Below are 24,631 nucleotides of genomic sequence, written 5' to 3'. Positions count from 1 at the left end.
TGTTAAATAAGCATCAGATGGTATACTATCCATTTGTCTGCCTTAGTTTACTCAATATGTCTCCAAGGTTCATCCATGTCTTCACATGTCTTCACAGAATTTCATTTTTTACAACTGAATAATATTCCATTGTATGTATACACCAAATTTTCTTTCTTTTTTTTTAAGGATTTATTTATTTATTTCTCTCCCCTCCCCTCCCCTCCCCTCCCGCCCCCGTTGTCTGTTCTCTGTGTCTATTTGCTGTGTGTTCTTTGTCCACTTCTGTTGTCAGCGGCACGGGAATCTGTGTTTCTTTTTGTTGTGTCATCTTGTGTCAGCTCTCCATGTATGCTGCGCCATTCCTGGGCAGGCTGCACTTTCTTTCGCGCTGGGTGGCTCGCCTTACGGGGTGCACTCCTTGCATGTGGGGCTGCCCCAGGCAGGGACACCCCTGTGTGGCACGGCACTCCTTGCATGCATCAGCACTGTGCATGGGCCAGCTCCACACAGGTCAAGGAGGCCTGGGGTTTGAACCGCGGACCTCCCATGTGGTAGATGGATGCCCTAACCACTGGGCCAAGTCTGCTTCCCCCAAATTTTCTTTATCCATTCATTGGTTGATGGACACTTGGGTTGCTTTCATGTTTTGGCAACTGTGAATAATGACACTTTGAATATCATGGTGCAAATAAATGTCTGTTCAAGTCCTTGCTTTTACTTCTTTTGGGTATATTCCTAGAAGTGGTATTGCCAGGTCATAAGGTAAACTATACTTAATTTTCTGAGGAACTTGGTTTGGGATTAGTTTGATATTCTTTTTCTAGTTCTTCCAGGTATCCCGTTAGATCTTCAATGTAGTTCTTCTTTAATTATATACATCTTTTAAAATTTATTAAGATTTGTCTTGTGTTCCAACAAGACTTCTCCTCTTGGAGAAGGATCCATGAGCACTTGAAAAGAATGTATATCCTGCTGCCTTGGGGTGCAATGCTCTATAGATGTCTGTTAGGTCTAGGTCACATCATATTATTCAAGTTCTTTCTCTTTTTTTAAAGATTTTTATTTCTCTCGCTTTCCCCACCCCCCATTGTCTGCTCTCTCTGTCCATTTGCTATGTGTTCCACTTTCATTCTTTCTCAGCAACACCAGGAATCTGTGTCTCTTTTTGTTGTGTCATCTTGCTACGTCAGCTCTCCATGTGTGTGGCATGACTCCTGAGCAGGCTATGCTTTTTTTCACATGGGACAGCTCTCCTTGCAGGGTGCACTCCTTGTGCGTAGGGCTCCCCTATGCAGGGGAGACTCCTGTATGGCACAGCACTCCTTGTGCACATCAGCACTGCGCGTGGGCTAGCTCACCACACAGGTCAGGAGGCCTTGGGTTTGAACACTGGACCTCCTATATGGTAGACGGATGTCTATCAATTGAACCAAATCTGCTTCCCTCTGTTTCTTTTTTATCATCTGTTCAGATGTTCTATCCAATCCTGAGAGTGGTATATCGAAGTCTCCAACTATTATTGTAGAGACATCTGTTTTTCCCTTTAGTTTTGCCAGTGTGTGCCTCATGTATCTTGGAACACTCAGGTTAGGTGCGTAAATATTTAGCATAGTTATTTCTTTGTATAGTTATTTCTTCTTTTATTAATATATAATGACTTCTTTCATCCCTTATAACATTTTTGCATTTGAAATCTATTTTGTTCAATGTTAGTATTGCTACTCCAGCTCTCTTTTGGTTACTATTTTCCCAGCCTTTCACTTTTAACCTGGTTGTGTCTTTAAGTCTGAGGTGGGTCTCTTGTAGACAACATGTAGATTACTCATATTTTTTAATCCATTCTATCAGTCTATGTCTTTTGATTGGGGAATTTAAGCCATTAATGTTCATATCATTACTGTAAAGGCATTACTTCATCCATTTTGTCCTTTGGCTCTCTGCCATATCATTCTATTTTCTGTTTTCTTACCCTTTAGTTTACCCTTCCTAATAATCTTCATTTCTACACTCTTCTCCAAGTCTCTTGCCCTTGTTTTTTCCTTTCAGGCTGCAGCCCTCCCTTTACTATCTCTAGTAATTCTGGTCTTTTAGTAACATATTCTATCAGTTTTTGTTTGTCTGTGAAGAGTTTGAACTCACCCTCATTTTTAAAAAAAGATCTGTTTGTTTGTTTATTTATTCACTCCCCCTCCTTGTGGCTTATTCCATTCTTTGCTGTCTCTTCTCTGTGTCCATTTACTGCCCATTTTTTTTTGTATCTGCTTGTCTCCCTTTTGCTGCATCATCTCACTGCAACAGCTCCCCAGGGTGCACAGGCCGTCAACTCTCCATGGCGCACAGGCCAGCTTGCCTCCACAAGGAGGCCCTGGAACATGAACCCAGGGCTTCCCATATGGTAGACAGGAGCTTGACTAAGTGAGCCACAGCTGCTTCCCTCACCCTTATTTTTGAAGGAAAGTTTTGCTGGATCCAGAATTGTTGGTTTGCAGTTTTTCTCTTTTAGTACCTTAAATACATTATTCCACTTTCTTTTTGCCTACATGGTTTCTGATGAGAGAGGTCAGCACTTAATCTTGTTGAGTTTCCCTTATATGTAATGCTTTGCTTTTCTCTTGCTTTCAGAATCCTCTCTTTATCTCTAATATTTGTCATTCTAAATAGTAGGTGTCTCAGGGTAGGTTTATTTGGATTTATTCTGTTTGGGTGCATTGTCCTTCTTGGATATTGATACTCATTTCTTTCATAAGAGTTGGGACATTTTCAGCCATTATTTCCTCAAATATTCTTTCTGCCCCCTTTCCATACCCTTCTCCTTCTGGGATACCAATAATGCAAATGTTTGTGTATTTCATATTGCCTTTCAATTCCATGAGACTCTGTTCCATTTTTTCCATTCCCTTCTTTTTCTGTTCTCCTTTTCCAGTTCAGATGTTTTCTTTTTCCAAAGATTTATTTATTTATTTCTCTCCCCTTTCCCCCCACTCTGGTTGTCTGTTCTCTGTCTATTTGCTGTGTTGTTGTCTTTGTCCACTTCTGTTGTTGTCAGTGGCATGGGAATCTGTGTTTCTTTTTGTTGCATCATCTTGTTGTGTCAGCTCTCTGTGTGGGCGGCGCCATTCTTGGCAAGGCTGAACTTTCTTTTGCGTTGGGTGGCTCTCCTTACAGGTCACACTCCTTGTGCATGGGGCTCCCCTACGCAGGGGACACTCCTGCATGGCAGGGCACTCCTTGCGCGCATCAGCACTGCGTATGGGCCAGCTCCACACGGGTCAGGGAGGCCCGGGGTTTGAACTACGGACCTCCCATGTGGTAGACGGACGCCTTAACCACTGGGCCAAGTCTGCCGCCCAGTTCAGATGTTTTGCTTTGAAATCATTAATTGTCTTCGAGCAATTCAAATCTGTTCTTATGTGCTAATTTTAATCTCATCCATCCTGTCTTTCATTCCCATAAGGTCTGTTACTTTTCTTTGTAGGATTTCAGATTATTTATGCTCACCTGGTGTCTTTTTTTTTTTTTGTACATTTTTTATTTTAAAAAAATCCTTAGATTACATGAATGTTACATAGAAAATGAAGGGGATTTCCATATGCCCCACTCCCTACATCTTCCCACATTTTCCCACAATAACAACATCCTTCAAATTTTGAAGCATTGCCACTAAGCAGAGATTATAATTTACATTGTAGTTTACACTCTCTCCCACACACTTTTGTAAGAGATGGCAAGATATATAATGGCCTGTATCTATCATTGCATTGTTATTCAGGACAATTCCCAAGTCCCCAAAATGCCCCCATTTTACACCTGTTTTTCCCTCTCCCTGCCCTCAAAATCTCCAGTGGCCACTGCCTCCAAATCAATGATATAAGTTATTACATTGCTAGAATCATAATAAGTCTATAATAGAATACCAGTAAGTCTTCTTTGGTCCATAGTTCATTCTGCAATCCTGAGGATTCTGGGATGGTGATGTCCAGCCCCCCTCTAATTGAGGGACTTCAATCCCATAGGGAAGATGGATGGGGCTCTCTTGCTTGCAGCTGTAGACTCTCTTGGTTCCTTGGGATGTTTGTTGTCCATCATAATCTCCTTGTTAGTTGTCCTGAATGAATCCAATGAACTGGAGAGTAGGTATTGCAACTCTGTTGAAACTCAGGGTCCAGCTGGTACATGGGCAGCCCAAAGATTTAAGTCTCTTGGGTGTACACCTATCAACTCTAGTACTAATTATAGGTTCAAATAGAAGGGTCAGAAGAGCCATGTGTAGGGAAACCACAACTGAATCCTATTCTGTCACACTAGGGGGCATGAGTTCCAAAGTAGGGCCCACTGTGAAGGTATCAAACTCTGAGCTGTTTGCCCTGACTATAGTGTCTGGATGGCTCCAGAGCCCTCAGGTGCCCTGCTATTTGAGATAGTATTTACTTTGGCAGTCAATGAGATCCTGCTGAGACATGCATAAGCGTAACTTCTGGAATGACCTCCTGACTCACTTTGAAGTCTCTTGGCCATTTAAACTCATTTGTCTTTACCTTTTACCCCTTTTGGTCAAGGTATTTCTTCAATTGCATTGCTAGTTTGTCCTAAGTAGTAATCCCTTGATGCCAGGGAGGTTCATCCCCAGGAGTCATGTCCCATGCTGGGGGGAAGGCAATGCATTTATATGCTGAGTTTGTCTTAGAAAGAGGCCACATTTGAGCAACAAGGAGGTTCTCAGGAGGTAACTCAGGCACCCTATAATACTAGGGTAAATTTCAATTTCAAAAGTAAAGGTTCATAAGCACAGTCATCAATATCAAGGGCCCAGGAATGGACCATCCTCCTTCACTTGTCATTACCCCTGTACTCAGGGGATTCTTGCTGTTCCATTAGAGAATGTGGCAGAGCTCCCCATGGTGGGAATTCAATATTCTTTCAGTTATTGTGTGAATCACCCACTGTGACAATGCCCCATGAACACTTTTTTTTTTCTTTTTTTTCTGTATAAGCCAAGGTTGCCTTTATTGTTGATAAAAAATGCTTTATTTCACTTCTAATCATAAACATTATTCCAGTAAAAGAGGTACATTTTCTCTCCTTTTTGTCTTCTTGCTTGCATGATCACCATAAGTTAGAACAGCTCTTATATAATTAAAGGAGAACAGAAAAAGAGAGAAAACCCACATGCCATAGCCTACATGATTCCACCCAGCATTGGTGCCCTGAGCTCGACTTTTTTTGCCCGCCCCCCCTCTGATTAACTTAGGCCTCTCCCACCTTGATAGAGTGGAGGGTCACCAAAGGATGGTACTTGGTTAGAAAGGAAAGATGTATGGTCAGCAGAAGTTGAATACAAAGTACAAAATGTGGAGAGGTCTGAACTTCTCTTTTAATCATCATAAATGGGTTTTAGTAATACTGAAGAGTGTCCTTCGATGACTGATCCCTACTCTAGGCCTTGGCTTTTTAAATTGTTGCTGATCAAACTGTGATAGGCTTCTGTTGAATCTGCTCTTTGGTGCTTCTCTTTAATGTTCTTCTCTTTAAATAGGTTATTTTCTTACTAAGGGGGGAAAATGTTTCACCTCTGGAACTAATGTTGATGGAGTTTTGCATGTCTTAAAAGCTGATTTTATCCTCCCTTCTCAAGCATGCTCTGTTTAGCATGATTGACACAGTGCATGTACTGGCTGGCCAGAGCAGAGCAGCTGAGGGTCTGCTGGGTGTTCTGTTGGTAACACTGGAGAATTTTGGCCTGCAGATCGGCACAGACTGGGTGAAACTCATACCGCTTGAACTTTGCTTCCACTTCTTCAGCAGCTTTCTGATATTGCTCGGTGGTGACTTTGTAGAATTCTGAACTCCTCTCCTCCAGTCTAGCCAGCTGCTCTTTGTAGAACGCATCCTGCTTCTTTATCACTCAGTCTCTCTCTTCCAGCTGCTTGGCCAGATGCTTTGCCTTAGAGCGTTCCTCCTCACTTGATATTCTCTCTCGTAGAATAGCTCTGGTTAACTGCTCACTGGCAGCAGCCCTTTCTTGGTCCAGTTCTTTGCTTTGCTTCAGTCGTTTTTTATTTTCAGATTCTTTCTTGGCTTGTTCCAATGCTAGCTCCTCAGCTACTCTTCTTTTCAATTCTTCTTCAGGAACTGAGGCTCCATAACCACTAGAATATCGCTGAGGCTTCGAACCAGATGGAGAGGACTCCTTCATTCCATCAATCACATTTTCTGAAAGCCGGATGCCCTTCACTACGGTGATGTTCTCATTCTCGTCTGCCTCGAAGGTGACCCGGCGGGTGCTGCCTGCACCGCCCATGGCTCCCGCTTCTGCTCTCGCGATCTGAAGCGGACCCACGAGCACTTCACGCCCCACGCGCGCGCACACGCATTAAGGGGTCCGAAACCTTTCCTTGCACACCCCATGAACACTTGAACACATTTTTATGCCTTATATGTATGCCCCAAGTGAATCTCCTCCCATGTATCCCCCATCACTGACATCCCACACCAATGATCCTCCCCTATCATAGTTGTAACCCTTCTGTGATCCAAAACTTCTTCAAAAATGAAGCCAACAAAATAACCAACTACAATAAAGAAAATGAAATAATAATGATAGTTTTAACCCAGTGTCTTCTTAATATCCTTTATTTCTTTAGTCATATTTTCTTTAATTTATTTGAGTTGATTTAGTAGAGGTGTGTGAATATCACTGATTGTCTTAAATCTTGTATCTCTTCAGGATATTTGGTTTGTTCCTTTGACTGGGCTATCTCCTCCTCCTACAAATATGATATGGCTTGTAATTTTTTGTTGATGTCTAGGCATCTGAATATGTTGGTGAATTTACTCTAATTGCCAGTTTCTCTCTCTTGCCCATTTTTTCCCACAGCTTTACATTGATGTTTGGTTCAACTTATTCTAAATTTTTAAAATTACCCAGCTTAAATTATCAAAATTGGGCCAAGGACTCACTAAAGGGGCACAGATATTTTCCTAGGGCTTAGGATGCAGAGAGAACAGAAAACAGTTTTTGTCCATGTAACAGTTTTGTCTGGCCAGCAGAAGGTGCTTGTTGGCACACCTTTCCACAAAAGTGTTTCAGTCTCCACCTTGCTGTCCTGTGTTCCTGTGTTGAATCTCCAGAGTGGAGATTCAAAGTAGGCTCTGCTAGCAGAATTCACTGAAGAAAAGTGGCTGGACTCCTCTTCTCTTTTCCCTTGAAACAGCTGACATGGAGAAAGATGTTTGTTCCCCTCTCAGTCAACTGCAGTGAGCCAGAGATTTTACTCCAGTTTAATATCTTGGGGGTGGGGGAGGGGGGTTTGGTAACTTATGGTCATTGTTTCAGGTTCTTTGTCTCTCTGTCCCTCATCTTCTTGGAGTTGTGTAGCACTGTCCTGTAATGGTGACCCCCAAAGCAGGTCCCTTGACAGCTTTTGGCTTTCTCCATTGTTTTTGTGAGAGCAACTCCCCTGAGTTGATTTCCCTCATTGTCTGCTCATTGTTTTTACTCATTGCCTGACTTTTTTCTTTAGGAGATACTGGGAACTGAAGCTGGGACCTCCCATTTGGGAGGCAGACACTCAAGTGCTTGAGCCATATCTGCTCCCAGCTCTTTCTTTTTTAATGTAAGCATTTAGAGCTATACATTTCCCTCCCAGAACTGCCTTTGCTGATCCCATAAGTTTTGATATGTTATGTTTTAATTTGCACTTGCCTCAGTGTATTTCCTAATTTCCCTTGATTTCTTCTTTGACCCCCTGGTTGTTTATGAGTACACTTGAATTTCCACATATTTCCTTTTCTTCCTCTGTGTGATAGGTCTGGCTGGTTTAAGAGTATTATTCAAGTATTCTGTTTCCTTATTGATCTTCTATCTAGAGGTTCTATCCATTATTGAAAATGATGTATTGAAATATCTTACTATTAATGGTAAAGCCATCCACTTCTCCCTTCAAATCTGTTACTATTTGCTTCATATATTTTGGAGCTCTGCTATTAGGTATATATATATATATATTTAAAATTGTAATGTCTTCTTAAATTGACACTTCATCAGTATATAATAATTTTCTTTGTCTCACATAACAGTTTTTTACTTAAAGCCTATTTTATTTGATATTAGTATAGCTACCCCAGCTCTATTTTTGTTACTACTTTTAACCTACTTATGTCTTTGAATTTAAGATGAGTCTCTTGTAGGTGGGTCATGCTTCTTTTATCCATTCTGCCAACATTTACCTTTTGACTAGAGAGTTTAATCCACTCCATGTCACTACTGATAATGCAGAACTTTCTTATGCTATTTTGCTATTTAGTCTTTTTAAGTCATATCTTTTTTGATCCTTAATTCTTAAGTTAATTCCTACTTCATGTTTATTTATTTTTGTATTGTAACATTCTGAGTTCCTTCTTATTTCTTTCTGAATATATTTTTCATGCATTTTCTTTGTTTTTACCTTAGGGATAAAATTTAACATCTTAATTCTATAATAATATTTGATTTGATACCAATTCATCTCTGATATACACATACACTGTTCCTATACCCTCCATCCCCCTATGTTTTCAGTACTTGTTACAAATTATATCTTTGTCCACTGTATGTTCAAAACCATAGATATATAATTACTTTTTATGCATTTGAAATTTAGCACTTGGAAAAAGAATTGGAGTTACATAACAAAAATACAATACAGTAATACTGGCATTTATAATTACCCAAATGGTCACCTTTAGCAGAGGTCTTTTTATTGCTTTATACTGTTTTGATCCACTGTCTAGCATCCTTTCTTTTAATCCTGAACAACACCCTTCAGATGTGCAAGTAGGGCAGTTCTATTGTTAAAAAATGGACTCCCTCATTTTTGAAAGAAACTCTTGCTAGATATAAAATTATTGGTTGATGATTAAAACATTTTTTCTTTATTTTTATTCCTCCTTTCCCCCAGATGGCTTCCTCATCTCTCTGCTCATTGTCTGCTCATCTTCTTTAGGAGGCACCAGGAACTGAACCCAGGACCTCCCATGTGGGAAGTGAGTGGCTGACCACTTGAGTCACTTCTGCTCCCTGCTGGCTGTGTCATTTGCTGGTTGTGGTGTCTGCTCACTGTGGCATCTGGTGGTTGTGGTGTCTGCTGGTTGCAGCATCTGCTCACTCTGGTGTCTGCTCGTTGTGGTGTGTACTCATTGTAGCATCTGCTTGTCTTCTTTAGGAGGCACTGGGACATGAACCTGGGACCTCCCATGTGGGAGGCAACTGCCCAATTGCTTGAGCCACATCCAATTTCCCTTGGTTTGCTGTTTTCTTTCAGCACTTTAAATATTTTATATCACTGCCTTCTTGCCTCCATGGTATCTGATTAGAAATTGGCATTTAATCTCATTGGAATTCCCTTGTACATAACTCAAGGGAGCTTTTCCTGCAGCTTTCAGAATTCTTTTCTTGTCTTGGCATTGGACAGTTGGTTTACTATGTGTCTGGGCATGAGTCTCTTTGAGTTTATCTTGTTTGGTGTTCATTAGGCTTCTTGATTGTGTTTATTTATGTCTTTCATTAAATTTGAGAAGTTTTCTGATATCACCTCAGAAATTCAATAAATGGATTATTTAAAAATATATCCCTTATCATGTTAATGGATTATAAGGCAATCATATGATCATCTTAATGCAGAAAAAATTATAAAATATAAAACCATTCATTTTTTAAAAAACACACAATATGTAGAAATATATGCCATTAACCAGTAGATTATTATTGAAAAAAACACTATGTTCTGTTTACTGCTTAAATTCATATCTTACCATATATTCTAGTTGATGCCATGAGACAGATGGAAATGAATTAAAATAATTGGAATACCATTAATAGAAATAGAATTTCTCTCTCATTATATGATCATATACATAGGAAAAAAATTTAAATATTATGCAATGAATACTTGGAATATTTTATACTTTACCAAGTTTTCTGTATCTATGATTAGTATAAAAAATGAATTAAACTTCCACATTGTGAATCACATTGGTTAAAAGCAAATTTTAGAAAATTTTAGTATAACAAAAAAATTACTAATATTCAGGATAAAATTACCAAAATGTGTGTTTGGTGAAGATTGAAAAATTTCCCCTAATTTGGTTTCTCCTTTTCTTCCTGTGCCTATGTCTGCCCAGTGGCTGCTGCTGCTGGAACCCTCCCCCACACTAAAGAAACTTTAGAAACAAAGGGGACTCCAGGGATCTACCATCCCAGGAAAGGAGAGAGAGGGACAGAGTATAAAGCTGACTTAGCTTCTGACCCACAAATTTAGTCTGCTGAGTCCCACCAGCCCTTCCAGGCCAGGAGGGACCACACCCTGGTTTGCCCTGAGAGCAGACACAAGACTGGAGAAATCTGACTCTTGCAATCTCCCTCTCTTCTAGCCTGAACTGATTGTTGAGGATGCACTTCCCCAGGAAAGGGGAGAGAAAGGGACACAGCCTAAGGCTGACTCAGCTTTGACTCACAGATTTGATCTGCTGGGTCTGAGGAGCCCTTCCAGGCTGGGTGGGGCCATGCCATGGTTTTTCCTTGGGAGCCAGAAGGGGCTAAAGATTCAGAGTCCTCCCAGTCTCCTTCTCTACTAACCAGGACCATTGGTTGAAGACTCAGAGGGGAGTGGAAATACTTCCTTGCCAGGAAAAAGGAGGGGGATGCCAGAGAAGGCTGGAGAACTGTCTCAGAAAAAGTTTGAATTACAAGGCTCTTAGCCTCCAGATGGGAAGCTCTATCACATTGATCTGGTCTGTTTTGCAACACATACACTCCAACCAGGCATTGAACTGAGAGGATTGTCAAAGAGTGCCATCTGCTGGCAGAGCAAGGAAGTACATGTGAGAAAATTAAAAATAAGTAGGGGAGGCCTTTCCCAGCCTCTGTAGCCTCCCTCTGCAAGGCCCTAGGAAGCAAGTTTACAATCAAGTCCTTGGTCCAGTGCCCAGTTTTGAGGAACCAGCAGGACAATCTTGACAATCCTAACAGTCCAGGTTGAACCAAGAATCAAAGAGCAGTGGTAACACACAGGCTCCTGCCACAAAATCCCTACAAAAGAGAAAGAATTGAGCATCTGAGTAAACTACATCCTAATCAGATGCCTAGACATCAGCAAAAAATTATGAGCCACACTAAGAAAATAGAAGACATGATCCAGGAAAAGGAATATATCAAAGCCAAAGAAGAGACACACGATTTGAGAGAACTAATCAGAGCAATGAACACAAATTTCCAAACTCAAATTAATGAATTGAAAGGCGATATGATTAAAGAGATCAATGACACCAAGAAGCCATTGAGTGAATTCAAAGAGTTTGAAATCCTGAACAGAAAAGTAACAGCTCATGGGAATGAAAGACACAATAGGTGAGATCAAAATCACATTAAAGCAGGAGAGTAGGGTACAAGCCTACTCTCTGGTTTGTTGGACTTGCACAGGTCAGCTAACGGGGAGGTGAAGATGGCCAACCACCACACCTGGGAAGTGAGAGTGCCTACAACTCCAAGCAGGAGAATTGCATCCATCAACCATGTAGGATCTAAGCCCCCTCTCAATATAGAGATGGAGTGGACATCACCAATCCATGGCCCATGGGATGGAGGAATAAAATATGGATTAGAGTGAACTTACTGTTATTCTACTATAGAACTATTGTGACTAGTAATGGAAGAAACTGTAGCATTGATGTGGAGAAACTGGCCATGGTAGTTGCTAAGGGCAGGGAGAGGGAAGAAGAGTTGAGATGTGGGGTCATTTTCATGACTTGGAATTGTCCTAAATGATATTGCTGGGACAGATGCTGGACATCATATATCCTGCATAACCCACTGAATGGACTGGGGGAGAGTGTAAACTATAATGTAAACTATAATCCATGCAGTGCAGCAGTGCTCCAAAATGTATTCACCAAATGCAATGAATGTGCCACAATGATTAAAGAGGTTGTTGATGGGGGAGGAGTGGGGGTGTGGGGTGTGGAGTATGTGGGAACCTCTTATATTTTTTCATGTACTTTTTTGTGATCTATGTACCATAAAAAAGACAATTTAATAAAAAAACACATTAGAGACATACAACAACAGACTTTAAATGATAGAAAAAAGAATAAGACAGAAAAGCTGAAATTGGAGAAAGTAAAGAAGAGAGAGGAAAGAATGGAAAAAATTGAGCAGCGGCTCAGAAAGTTGAGTGACAACATGAAATGCAACAACATATGTGTCATGGGAATTCCAGAAGGAGAGGAGAAAAGGGGCAAAAAGAGTATTTGAAGAAATAATAGCTGAATATTTCCCAACTCTCATGAAAGAAATGAATTTACATGTCCAAGAAGCACACTGTACCCCAATCAGAATAAATATGAATAGACCTACTCCAAGACACAAACTACTTAGATTGTCAAGTATCAAAGATAAAGAGAAAATTCTCATAGAAGCAGGGGAGAAGCAAATCATTACATACAGGGGACACCCAGTAAGACTTAGCACACATTTCTCTTCAGAAACCATGGAGGTGAGAAGACAGTAGTATGGTTCAATTAGGATAGTGAAAGAGAAAAACTGCCAGCCAAAAATTCTTTATCCAGCAAAATTGTCCTTCAAATATGAAGGTGAGTTTAAAGTATTCACAAACAAGCAGAAACTAAGGAGTTTTCAAAAAATCTACCTGAAGAGAAAGCATGACTGCATGGCTAGCCAGTGCCCATGTGGTGAGCTGAGTGCCTGTGTGGTGAGCCAAGTGCCCATGTGGTGAGCTGAAGGCCTGTGTGATGAGCCAAGTGCTCACATGAATGCCCACATGGCAAATGGAGTGCTCACATGGTGAGCCAAGAGACCACACGAGTGCTCATGTGGCGAGTGCAGAGCCCACATGGCGAGCTGAGTGCCCACATGAGTGCCCACATGGTGATCCAAGTGCTGATGAGTGACCACGTGGTGAGCCAGTGCCCACACAGTGAGCTGAGTGCCTGCACGAATGCCTGCATGGTGAGCCAAGTGCCTGCATGGCAACCGAGTGCCCACATGGTGAGCCAAGTTCCCATACAGTAAACTGAGTGTCCGTGCAGTGAACCAGTGCATGTGTAAGTGAATTATGCAGCAAGATGATGATGCAACAAAAGAGAGATGAAGGGGAGAGTCAAGGTGAATTGCAGCAGAGACCAGGAACTGAGGTGGTGCGAGTGGCAGGGTCCCCCAGAATTTAATTCCTGTGAATCCTAGAGGAGAAAGATGAGTACAGAAAACAAAAAGAGAAATAGATATAGAAGATCACACAGAGAATGGACACAGACAGCAAAAACACCAGGGTGGGGGAGGGGGAATAAATAAATAAATAAATGTTAAAGAAAAAATAAAAAGAATCCACCTTTGCAGGAAATATTAAAGGAAGCCTTAGAACAGGAGAGACTTGGAGGAGAGAATAGAAGAATAGCAAAAAGGATAACTGAAAAATTAAAAAGACAGAAAAAATATATGATATATGAAAACCAAAGAATAAAATGGTGGAAATAAATAGTGTATCTACAGTAATATCATTGAATATGAATCCATTAAACTCCCCTATCAAAAGATACAGGCTGATGGAATGGGTAAAAAAATATGAGCCATCCATATGCTGCTTACAAGAAACTTACTTACCTTAGACCAGGGATACAAACCAGCTGAAAGTGAAAGGTTGGAAAAAGATATTCCATGCAAATAGTAACCAAAAAAGAGCAGGGGTAGGTACACGAATACCAGGCAAAACAGACTTTAAATGCAGAAAAGTTATAAGAGATACAGAAGGCCATTATATATTAATAAAAGATACAATCCACCAGGAACATATAGCAGTCATAAATATCTATGCACCTAACCAGGGTGCCCTAAAATATATGAGACAAACTCTGGCAAAACTGAAGGGATAAATAGACATCTCTACAATTCATTGGGGACTTCAACACACCACTCATTGCATTAGATAGAACAACTAGACAGAAGATCAACACGGAAACAGAGAACTTGAACAATATAATTGAGTTAGACCTAACAGACATATACAGAACACTGTATCCAAACCCAATCAGTTATACATTCTTCTCAAGTGCCCATGGATCTTTCTCTAGGATAGACCACATGTTAAGGCACAATGCAGCTCTTAATAATTATAAAAAGATTCAAATTATAAACACCCTCTCAGAATATAATGGAATGAAACTGGAATCAATAGTAGCCAGGAAAAACTAAATTCACAAATGTGTGGAGACTGAACAATACCTAAATAATCAGTGGGTCAAAGAAGAAATTGCATGAATTCAGTAAGTATACTGAGAAAAATCAAAACAAGAACACAACTTGTCAAAACTTATGGGATACAGCTAAGGCAGTCTTGAGAGGGAATTTTATAGCCCTAAATGTGTATATTTAAAAAAAAAAAAAAGGAAGAGCTAAACTCAATGATTTAACATCTAGAAACTAGAAAAAGAAAAGCAAACCAATCCTAAAGCAAGTAGAAGGAAAGAAATAATGAAGATTAGAGCAGAAATAAATGAAATGGAGAACAAAAAAACCGTAGAGAAAATCAACAAAACCACAGCTGGTTCTTTGAGAAGATCAATAAAATTGACAACTTCCTAGCTAGACTAACAAGGAAAAAAAGAGTGAGGATGAAAATAAATACAATCAGAAAAGAAAAGAAAGAAGTTACAACTGACCCCACAGAAATAGGAAGAATCATAAAAGGATATTATGAGAAACTATGCCAACAAACTAGACAACCTAGAAGAAATGGACAAATGCCTAGAAATGCACAAAAACTACATAAAATAAAAGAAATACAAGAACTTAACAAGCCAATCACATTAAAAGAGATTGAATCTATGGGAAGAAGTTGAAACATTTCCATAATGCAGATAAGAAGTGTGGGCTTTGGAACACCAGGCCTTGACTAGACAAAACACTGGCTGGTCAGCATGAAAATTGTTTGTGTGAGGAGGCATTTGAACTTTGTATGACCTGTTCCTACTATTGTAGAAGGATCACTTTGAGCAAAACTAAAATCATTGTAATGGCACAGAGCCCCAAGTGGTTTAGAAGGCCTTCCAAGTCCTCAGTAAGTAAGGACACTCTCAGGTATTTTTGCAGGGTTATGATGGGAAACAGAGACAGTTCAACAAAATATCACCTGTATGTCTGTCTCTTGAAACAAATCCTCAAGGCTGGAGGAGCCGAGGCCTATGAGTCTTATATTTTAGAACTCTTACAGATTATAGAAAAATACTGCTCATGGGTCCCAGCAATAGGAACTTTAGAATTAGGAGAATGGGAAAAGAGTTTAAAACATTACATGTACAAGGTGTTCTACTCACTGTTACTATTTGGCCCACTTGGGCTATAATGAAATGTTTTGGAACCCTTACAAACAGAAGAGGAAGAAGAGGAGAATGAAGATAGAGAATGTGAGGAATTCCTCCCACAGAATCTTATGATGATACTAAATCTAAAGTTGTTTTGCCTTCAGCTCCTTCATTAATTGACTTTAGAAAGTCATTTTCCCCTCCACCGACACCTCATCCCCCTCCCCTACCTGGAGATGCTCAGCCAAAGTTGTCAGCTTTATAAGAAGGCATTTTACAGGCTGGAAGATAGGGTGACTTGGAGGAGCTTCAAATGACCTTTCTGGTTATCATACAAGAATGAGTGGTCCCAGAGTTGATCCTTAAAACCCAAAAGGAGTTTATGAGTTCACTTATGAACCCTTTCCATTTAAAATTTTGAGAGTTAAAAAAACAATGTGGTCCAAATTCTCCTTTTACCTATGGTATGGTGCATGGTCTTGCAGAACACTCTAGACTGATTCTGACTGACTGGTCCCCCTTTGCACACATCACCCTAGGGTCTGGAGAGATTTTAGAATTCAAAACCTGGTGGACAGATCATGCAGAGACTCAGGCTGTTCATAATAGAGCCTATAATATCCCTATTTCCTTGGATCAGTTAGCGGGGGTGGGGAATTTGGTGGGAGTAGATCAGCAATTAACAATGGATGGTCAAGCCATTGCACGGGTTTGTCACTGTTGCTTAGGAGCCTGGAAGGAAGCGGACTTGAGTCAATAGATAGAGCATCTGCCTACCACATGGGAGGTCCACGGTTCAAACCCAGGGTCTCCTTGACCCATGTGGAGCTGGCCCACATGCAGTGCTGATGCACGCAAGGAGTGCCATGACATGCAAGGGTGTCCCCTGCATAGGGGAGCCCCACGTGCAGGGAGTGTACTCCGTAAGGAGAGCCACCCAGTGTGAAAGGAAGTTGAGCCTGCCCAGGAGTGGTGTCCCACACATGTAGAGCTGACACAGCAAGATGATGCAACAAAAGAGACACAGATTCCCAGTGCTGCTGACAAGAATAGAAGCAGACACAAGAAAGAACACACAGTGAATGGACACAGAGAACAGACAACTGGGGCGGAGGGGGAAGGAGAGAGAAATAAATAAAAAATAAATCTTTAAAAAAAAAAAAAGAGCCTGGGAAAAAATTGAGGCTAAATGCCAGCTTCCAATGTCATTTCAAAAAATATTACAAGGACCTAAAGAGCCCTATCCTGTCTTTAACGCCCAGTTACAAGAGGCTATCACAAAACAGGTCAATAATTTAGTGGCTGCTGATACTCTTTTACAGCTAATGGCTTATGAAAATGTTAATCAGGATTGTCAGAAAGCTACAGGGATTATGAAAGGTAAAGTGGATTTGACTGGATATGTTAAATTGTTCCAGGATATAGGGACAGAGGGCCACCATGCTACAGTGATGGCTCAGGTTATGGCAGGGATGAAAATCAATAAGAGGTCCTCTGGAAAATGTTTTAATTGTGGGAAAATTGGCCACATGGGAAAAGATTGTCAGAAAAGGATTGAGGGAAAAACAATACCACCTGGACAGAATATTTCTGCTCACAAACGAGTTGAGCTGTGTCCTCACTGTGGTAAAGGAAATAATTTGTCTAGCCAATGTTGTTCTAATTACCATAAGAACAAGCACCCCCTTGTTGGGAAACTCCCAACAGGGCCACTCCCAGCCCCACTCCAAAAGGGGGCTTTCCCAGATCAGCAAAGCAATCCCGGCACTCCCTGATACTCTGCAGTGCCCTGGACTTATCCCCCATCACAGCAGGAAGTGCAGCCATAGTCATCCCTACTGCAGAACCTGTTATTTTGCTTCCAGGAGACATCCCCATCCATGTAAAAATGGAAATAAAGGAATCTTTACCAATTGGCATGGTCAGACTTCTCTTTGGAGAAGCAGTCTTACTTCACAGGGAGTTAGAGTGCACACATGAGTAATTCATTGTGACTATCAAGGAGAGATTCAAGTTATCATGTCCACCTCAGTTCCTTGGAAAGCCGATATTGGAGATTGCATAGCACAAATGTTGTTGCTCCCTTATGTTCCTGTAGGAACTAGTAAGGAAGTCTGAGGGAAAAGTAGTTTGGAAGTACACAAATGACAGGAGTATTCTTAACTGAAGAAATGTTAGAATCTCTTCCTGTTTGTGAAATAACTATTCAGAACAAACTGTGTAAAGGACTTATTGATGCTGGAGCTGACATTTCTATCATCTGTTCTAACCATTGGCCCTCTGCCTGGACATTACAAGATGCATCTCTTTCTGTTGTGGGACTTGGCACTCCCGGAGGTTTAAAACAGAGTGTGCAGATTTTTCATTGTCTGGGAACTAATGGGCAACCTGCCACTCTGCAGTGTAAGTTGCAGACTTACCTATTAATCTTTGGGGATGTGATGATCTATTAGAACAGTGGCAGGCTGAAATTTATATTCCCCCGGTTGGCCAGTATATTAAACAAAGTCAACAATTAATGAGCAAACAAGGACATGTTCCAGGGTTAGGGTTAGGTAGGCACCACCAGGGACTTGTTGAACCAATAAACCCTACAGCTCACGATAATTGTGAGGGACTCAGATATTCACCTTTTCCGTAGTGGCCACTACTCAGTCTAGCCTCCTTGGACCACCCAAACCTATTCCTCTTAAGTGGAAATACAACCTCTCTGATTTGGGTTGAACAGTGGCCATTAACTCAAGAAAAATCGGAGGCACTTCATAAATTAGTTAAGAAACAGTTAGACAAGGGTCATACTGAAGAATCTTTTAGTCCTTGGAACTCTCTGGTGTTTCCTATTAAGAAAAAATCAGGCAAATGGAGACTTTAACAGACCTCCGAGCTGTTAATGCTGTCATTCAACCCATGGGTGCACTACAGCCAGGTTTACCTACACCATCTATGATCCCTCGTAGCTGGCCACTTGTTATTGATTTAAAAGTTTGCTTCTTTTAAATCCTTTGGCTCCCCAGGACTGTGAGAAATTTGTATTCTCTGTGCCTTCTTTCAATAATAAAGGACCTATGAAATGGTTTCAGTGGAAATATCTTCCTCAAGGAATGCTTAATATTCCCACCATATGTCAAAATTTTGAACTAAAGCCTTAAATCCAGTCAGATTGGCTTTTCTTTCTTGTTATATTATACATTACATATATGATTTATTGTGTCCTGCTCCCTCTTCTCAGACTCTAGTTTTAGCATATCAGGCCTTAGAAAAAAGCTTAACTGCAGCAGTGTTAAAACTTGCCCCTGAGAAAATTCAAACAATTTTACTCCGATTTCTTATCTTGGGACTATTGTTTTGTTTTTTGTTTTTTGTTTTAATATAAATTATAATTTTATTTTATTTTTTATTTATTTTAATTCATTTTTAAAAAATATTACATTAAAAGAATATGAGGTCCCCATTCACCCCCACTGCCCCCACCCCACCACTCCCCCCACAGCCACACTATCCCCCATCATCATGACACATCCATTGCATTTGGTGAGTACATCTCTGGGCATCACTGTGCCTCATGGTCAATGGTCCACATCATAGCCCATACTCTCCCACGTTCCATCCAGTGGGCCATGGAAGGATCTACAATGTCCGGTAATTGTCCTTGCAGCATCACCCAGGACAACTCCAAGTCCCGAAAATGCCTCCACATCTCATCTCTTCCTCCCATTTCCTGCATCCAGCAGCCACTATGGCCACTTTTTCCACACCAATGCCACATTTTCTCGATTACTAACCACAATAGTTCATGAATAGAATATCAGTAAGTCCACTCTAATCCTTACTGTATTCCTCCTTCCTGTGGGCCTTGGATTGGTTGTGTCCATTCCACATCTATGTCAAGAGGGGGCTTAGATTCCACATGGATACTGGATGCAATCCTCCTGCTTTCAGTTGTAGGCATTCTTGGCTCCATGGTGTGGTGGTTGACATTCTTCAACTCCATGTTAGCTGAGTGGGGTAAGTCCAATAAACCAGAGTGTAGGAGCTGAAGTCTGTTGAGGCTCAGGGCCTGGCTATCATATTGTCAGTCCAGGGATTCAGATCCCCTAGATATATCTTAAACCCCAGCATCAACTACAATTCCAGTAAAGTAACAGGGAAGGCTTGTGAAAAGAGGTCACATCTGAGTCCAGCTCCATCACGCAGAGACACCAACTCCAAAGAAGGGCCAACTGACATGGCAGTGAACTCCTTCTGCTATGACCATAAAACGTGTGGGTCTCTTTAGCCCTCAGAAGAACCAATACCTGGGGATGTATCTACTTTATCTGTCTCTGAGACTCTGCTTAGGTGTGCATAAGGGCAATCCTTCTGACAACCTCCAGACTCTTTTTTAGAGACTCAGAGCCATATAAACTCATTTGTCTTTTCCATTTCCCCCTTAATTTAGGTCAAAAAGCATTTTTAACGCCTGTTATTATATGTAGACAGGGATATTCTGCTGGTCCGCGTTGAACCTTTAATTCAAGGTCATTTTCTAGTTATGTCATCAGGTGGTACTTGGTAGTGATCGCTCGGTGCCAGGGAGGCTCATCCCCGGGTGTCGTGTCCCACGCTGGGGGGAAGGCAGTGCATTTACATGCTGAGTTTGGCTTTGAGACTGGCCACATTTGAGTAACATGGAGGCGTCAGGAGGGAACCCTTAGGCATAGTGCTGCTCTAGGCCTTGTTCTTATTTCAGGTGTATAGGCTCACAAGCATAGTCATTAGTAGCAGGGACTCACTGTTGGACCCTCATTCCTTCCTGGTCTTTGCCATTGCACCTGGGGGACTGTCGCTGCTCCCCTAGGGACCACGACAGAGCCCCCCCTGGCCAGGAACCCAGCAACCCCCCAGCTGTTGTTTTTAATTGTTTCCACTATGAGTATATCCAAACATTTCCATGCACGCCAGACACATGCCCTGTATACTCCCTGTCAACCCTATGTCCCGTCAATAACATCCCATACCAGTATTCCTCCGCTGCCATTGTTGAACCACTCTGTGATCCAAAACTTCCTGAAAAGTGAAGCCCAATATAATACCAGGTTCCCTTAATAGTAAAATGGAATATAGTGATGAGTTTAAAGGTTAGATATAGGATACATATTGATTTCTACATCCTATCTTTTTCTTTTTTCTTTTTTCCTAATTATTGAGCTTCTCTTCACAGGAGCCATAGATCACAGTAATTCATATATACAATATACAGTACTCCCACATATCCAATATAAAATCTTTTCCCTTCCACAGCAATAATCTTTTAACATATTCATACCATATTTACTGAAACTGATGTACAGGTATTGAGACAATAGCTTTCAAGCAAGGTACCATTTGCATTTACATTGTGGTTTATACTTTAGGCTATACAATTTTCTAAATTTTTAGTTATCCTATGTTTTACATTATGATTTACATTATTAGTCTGTTGGCTCCTATATGTTTTTGGTGTAATATTACATGTTTCATATCCATCCGTGTGTACTCTTGTGAAACACTTCTATTGCCCTCACAGTTATGTTGGTTCCATCTATTCCATATCTATTTCCCCCTCCCCTTGGGGCCCACAATGACAGTCAATCTTCATTTCTTGAGGAGCCATGTTCAGAGATACTAGCAACAGTATTGAGGGCTTGACTTGCTCAACTGCCCTAATGCCCTGGGAGCCACCATTTCTCTTGATAGATACAGTTCCCTCTATTTGATGGCATTAGTCCTCCCCAGGATGTGGGTATACCGTCACTCTCATTATATGGGTCTCTACCCGATGGTATAACCCACTCTGGCAAAATGAGCATTCGCATATTCCCTAGGAGTCTGTCTCATCAGATTATCTCCTTTAAGTATCTTAAACAGGTAACTTTCCTAATTATATTTTGAAAAGGTTTTCTCAGCATTATACTCTCAACCAACATCTGATATTCTCCTATGTTTGTATGTTGCCCCACCCTTCCCCTAATTTCTTGGGCAATATTACCCATCCGCCGAACCCTAGCCCCCCTCAAGCCCACAAAGCCCCACCCAAAGGTAACCCTATGCCCCCATTTTATCCCTTCCTTGTACACATACTTACCTTCAGCGTATCATAGATTTCCCCCATGTAGATGTCAGCTTATATCCTTCCTCTACCCCCCAATTTCCTGTAAGCCTATCTTCCAGTCTCTCACTCTCTGAGGCAGCTTGGTTTACTTATTTCTTATCATTGAGGTCATGTAGTATTTGTCCTTCAATGCCTGGGTTGCTTCACTCAACATAAGGTTCTCAAGATTCATCCATGTTATCATGTGTGTTTGTAGTGTATTTGTTCTTAAAGCTGAGTAGTATTCCATTGTATGTATATACCACATTTTATTGATCCACTCATCTGTTGATGGGCATTTGGGTCGATTCCAACTTTTGGCGATAGTGAACAATGCTGCTATGAACATTGGTGTGCATATATCGGTTTGTGTCCTTGTTTTCAGTTCTTCTGGGTATATACCCAGCAGTGGAATTGCTGGGTCATATGGCAAATCTATGGTTAGTTTTTTGAGAAACTGCCAAACTGTCCTCCAGAATGGTTGGATCCTTCTGCATTCCCACCAGCAGTGGATGAGTGTTCCCATTTCTTCACATCCTCTCCAACATTTGTATTCTGTTTTTTTCATAGCTGCCAATCTTATGGGAGTAAGATGGTATCTCATTGTAGTTTTGATTTGCATTTCCCTGATAGCTAAAGATTTGGAGCATTTTTTCATGTGCTTTTTAGCCATTTGTATTTCTTCTTTGGAGAAGTGTCTGTTTAAATCTTTTCCCCATTTTTTAAATGGGTTGTTTATCTTTTTATTTTCAAGATATAGGAGTTCTTTATATATGCAAGTTATAAGTCTCTTATCGGCTATATGGTTGCCAAATATTTTCTCCCATTGTGTAGGTTCCCTTTTTACTTTCTTGACAAACTCCTTTGAGGTGCAGAAGGCTTTAATTTTGAGGAAGTCCCATTTATCTATTTGTTCTTTTGCTTCTCATGCTTTTGGTGTGATGTTCATGAAGCCATTTCCTATTACAAGGTCTTGTAGATGTTTCCCTACACTGTTTTCCAAAGTCTTTATGGTCTTGGCTCTTATATTTAGGTCTTTGATCCATCTTGAGTTGATCTTTGTATAAGGTGTGAGATGGTAATCCTCTTTCATTCTTCTAAATATCGATGTCCAGTTCTCCAGGCACCATTTGTTGAATAGGCCATTCTCTCCCAGTTGAGAGGGTTTGGTGGCTTTATCGAATATTATATGGCTATATATATGAGGTTATATATCAGAACTTTCAATTCGATTCCATTGGTCAGTGTGTCTGTCCTTATGCCAATACCATGCTGTTTTCACTACTGTAGCTTTGTAGTATGTTTTGAAGTCAGGTAGTGTGATTCCTCCAATTTCATTTTTCTTTTTCAAAATGTTTTTGGCTATTTGGGGCCTCTTTCCTTTCCAAATAAATTTCATAGTTAGTTTTTCTAGTTTCTTAAAGAAGGCTGTGTTGATTTTTATTGGGATTGCATTGAATGTGTAGATCAGCTTTGGTAGGATAGACATCTTAATAATATTTAGTCTTCCTATCCATGAACAGGGAATATTCTTCCATTTATTTAGGTCATCTTTGATTTCCTTGAACAGTCTTGTGTAGTTTTTGGTGTATAAGTTTTTTACATCTTTAGTTAAATTTATACCTAAATATTAGATTTTTTAATTTACTACAGTAAATGGTATTTATTTCTTGATTTCCTCCAGGTCTTGCTCATTATTGGTGTACAGAAATGCTACTGATTATTGTACATTGGTCTTATAACCTGCGACTTTACTAAACTCATTTATGAGTTCTAGAAGCTTTGTTGTAGACCTCTCAGGGTTTTCTATGTGTAGGATCATGTCATCTGCAAATAATGAAATTTTGACTTCTTCCTTTCCAATTTGAATGCCTTTTATATCTGGTTCTTGCCTCAGTGCTCAAGCAAGTACTTCTAAGACAATGTTAAATAGAAGGGGAGAGAGTGGGCATCCTTGTCTTGTTCCTGAATTTAGAGGGAAGGGTTTTAGGATTTCATCATTGTAAATGATGTTGGTTGTGGGTTTTTCATATATACTCTTTATCATGTTCAAAAAATTTCCTTGTATTCTGATCTTTTGGAGTGTTTTTATCAAGAAAGGGTGCTGTATTTTGTCAAATGCTTTTTCTGCACTTATAGATATAATCATGTGAGTTTTTCCTTCAGTCTGTTTATATGGTGTATTACATTGATTGATTTTCTTATGTTGAACCATCCTTGCATACCTGGAATGAATCCCACTTGGTGTATAATTCATTTAATGTGTTGTTGAATATGATTAGCACGTATTTTGTTAAGTATTTTTGCATCTAGGTTCATAGAGATATTGGTCTGTAATTTTCCTTTCTTGTGGTGTCTTTGTTTGGCTTTGGTACTAGGGTAATGTTGGCATCACAGAATGAGTTAGGCAATGTTCCTTCTGTTTCAATTTTTTTGGAAGAGTTTCAGCAGGATTGGTGTTAGTTCTTTCTGGAATGTTTTGTAGAATTCACCTGTGAAGCCGTCTGGCCCCGGGCTCTTCTTAGTTGGGAGGTTTTTAATGACTGATTCTATCTCTTTACTTGTGATTGGTTTGTTGAGATCATCAATTTCTTCTTTCATCAATATAGTCTGCTTATGTGTTTCTAGGAATTTGTCCATGTCCTCTGAATTGTCATTTTTGTTGGAAAATAGTTTTTCAAAGTATCCTCTTATAATAGTTTTTATTTCTGTGGGGTCAGTGGTGATATCTCCTTTTTCATTTATTATATTGTGTATTTGCATCTTCTCTCTTTTTTTCTTTGTTAGTCTCACTAAAGGTTTGTCAATTTTATTGATCTTCTCAAAAAACCAGCTCTTGGTCTTGTTTATCTTTTCAAGTGCTTTCTTATTTTCTATTTCATTTAGTTCTGCTCTTATCTTTGTTATTTCTTTCTTTCTTCTTCCTGTGGGAATTCTTTGTTTTGTTTTTTTTTACTAATTCCTCCAAGTATGCAGTTAGTTCTTCAATTTTTGGTCTTTTTTCTTTTTTGATGTATGAATTTATGGCTATAAATTTCCCTCTCAGTACTGCTTTTGCTGCATCCCATAAGTTTTGGTATGTTGTGTTATCATTGTTATTTGTTTCAAGGTAATTATTGATTTCTTTTGAGATTTCCTCTTTGACCCACGGTTTTTCTTTTTTCTTTTTTTTTTTTTTAAAGATTTATTTAT

At 40.1% G+C, this 24,631-nt stretch overlaps 1 long non-coding RNA gene and 1 pseudogene across 1 annotated transcript in view; one reads left to right on the top strand and one right to left on the bottom strand.

Moving 5' to 3' along the window:
• Positions 1 to 5,331: 5,331 nt before the first annotated feature.
• LOC101438239 (MICOS complex subunit Mic19 pseudogene) lies at positions 5,332 to 6,500 on the bottom strand (annotated as a pseudogene).
• A 2,206-nt stretch (positions 6,501 to 8,706) lies between these two features.
• The window catches only part of LOC131274232 (uncharacterized), a 36,948-nt gene continuing 21,023 nt past the window's right edge, over positions 8,707 to 24,631 (top strand). The window contains exon 1 of the long non-coding RNA XR_009181440.2: positions 8,707 to 9,003. This is a non-coding gene — a long non-coding RNA (uncharacterized lncRNA). The remainder of the gene's footprint in view (positions 9,004 to 24,631) is intronic.

Source organism: Dasypus novemcinctus, chromosome 18 (genome assembly GCF_030445035.2).
Source record: "Dasypus novemcinctus isolate mDasNov1 chromosome 18, mDasNov1.1.hap2, whole genome shotgun sequence".
NCBI lineage: Eukaryota > Metazoa > Chordata > Mammalia > Cingulata > Dasypodidae > Dasypus > Dasypus novemcinctus.
This window is presented reverse-complemented; position numbering and strand designations above follow the sequence as displayed.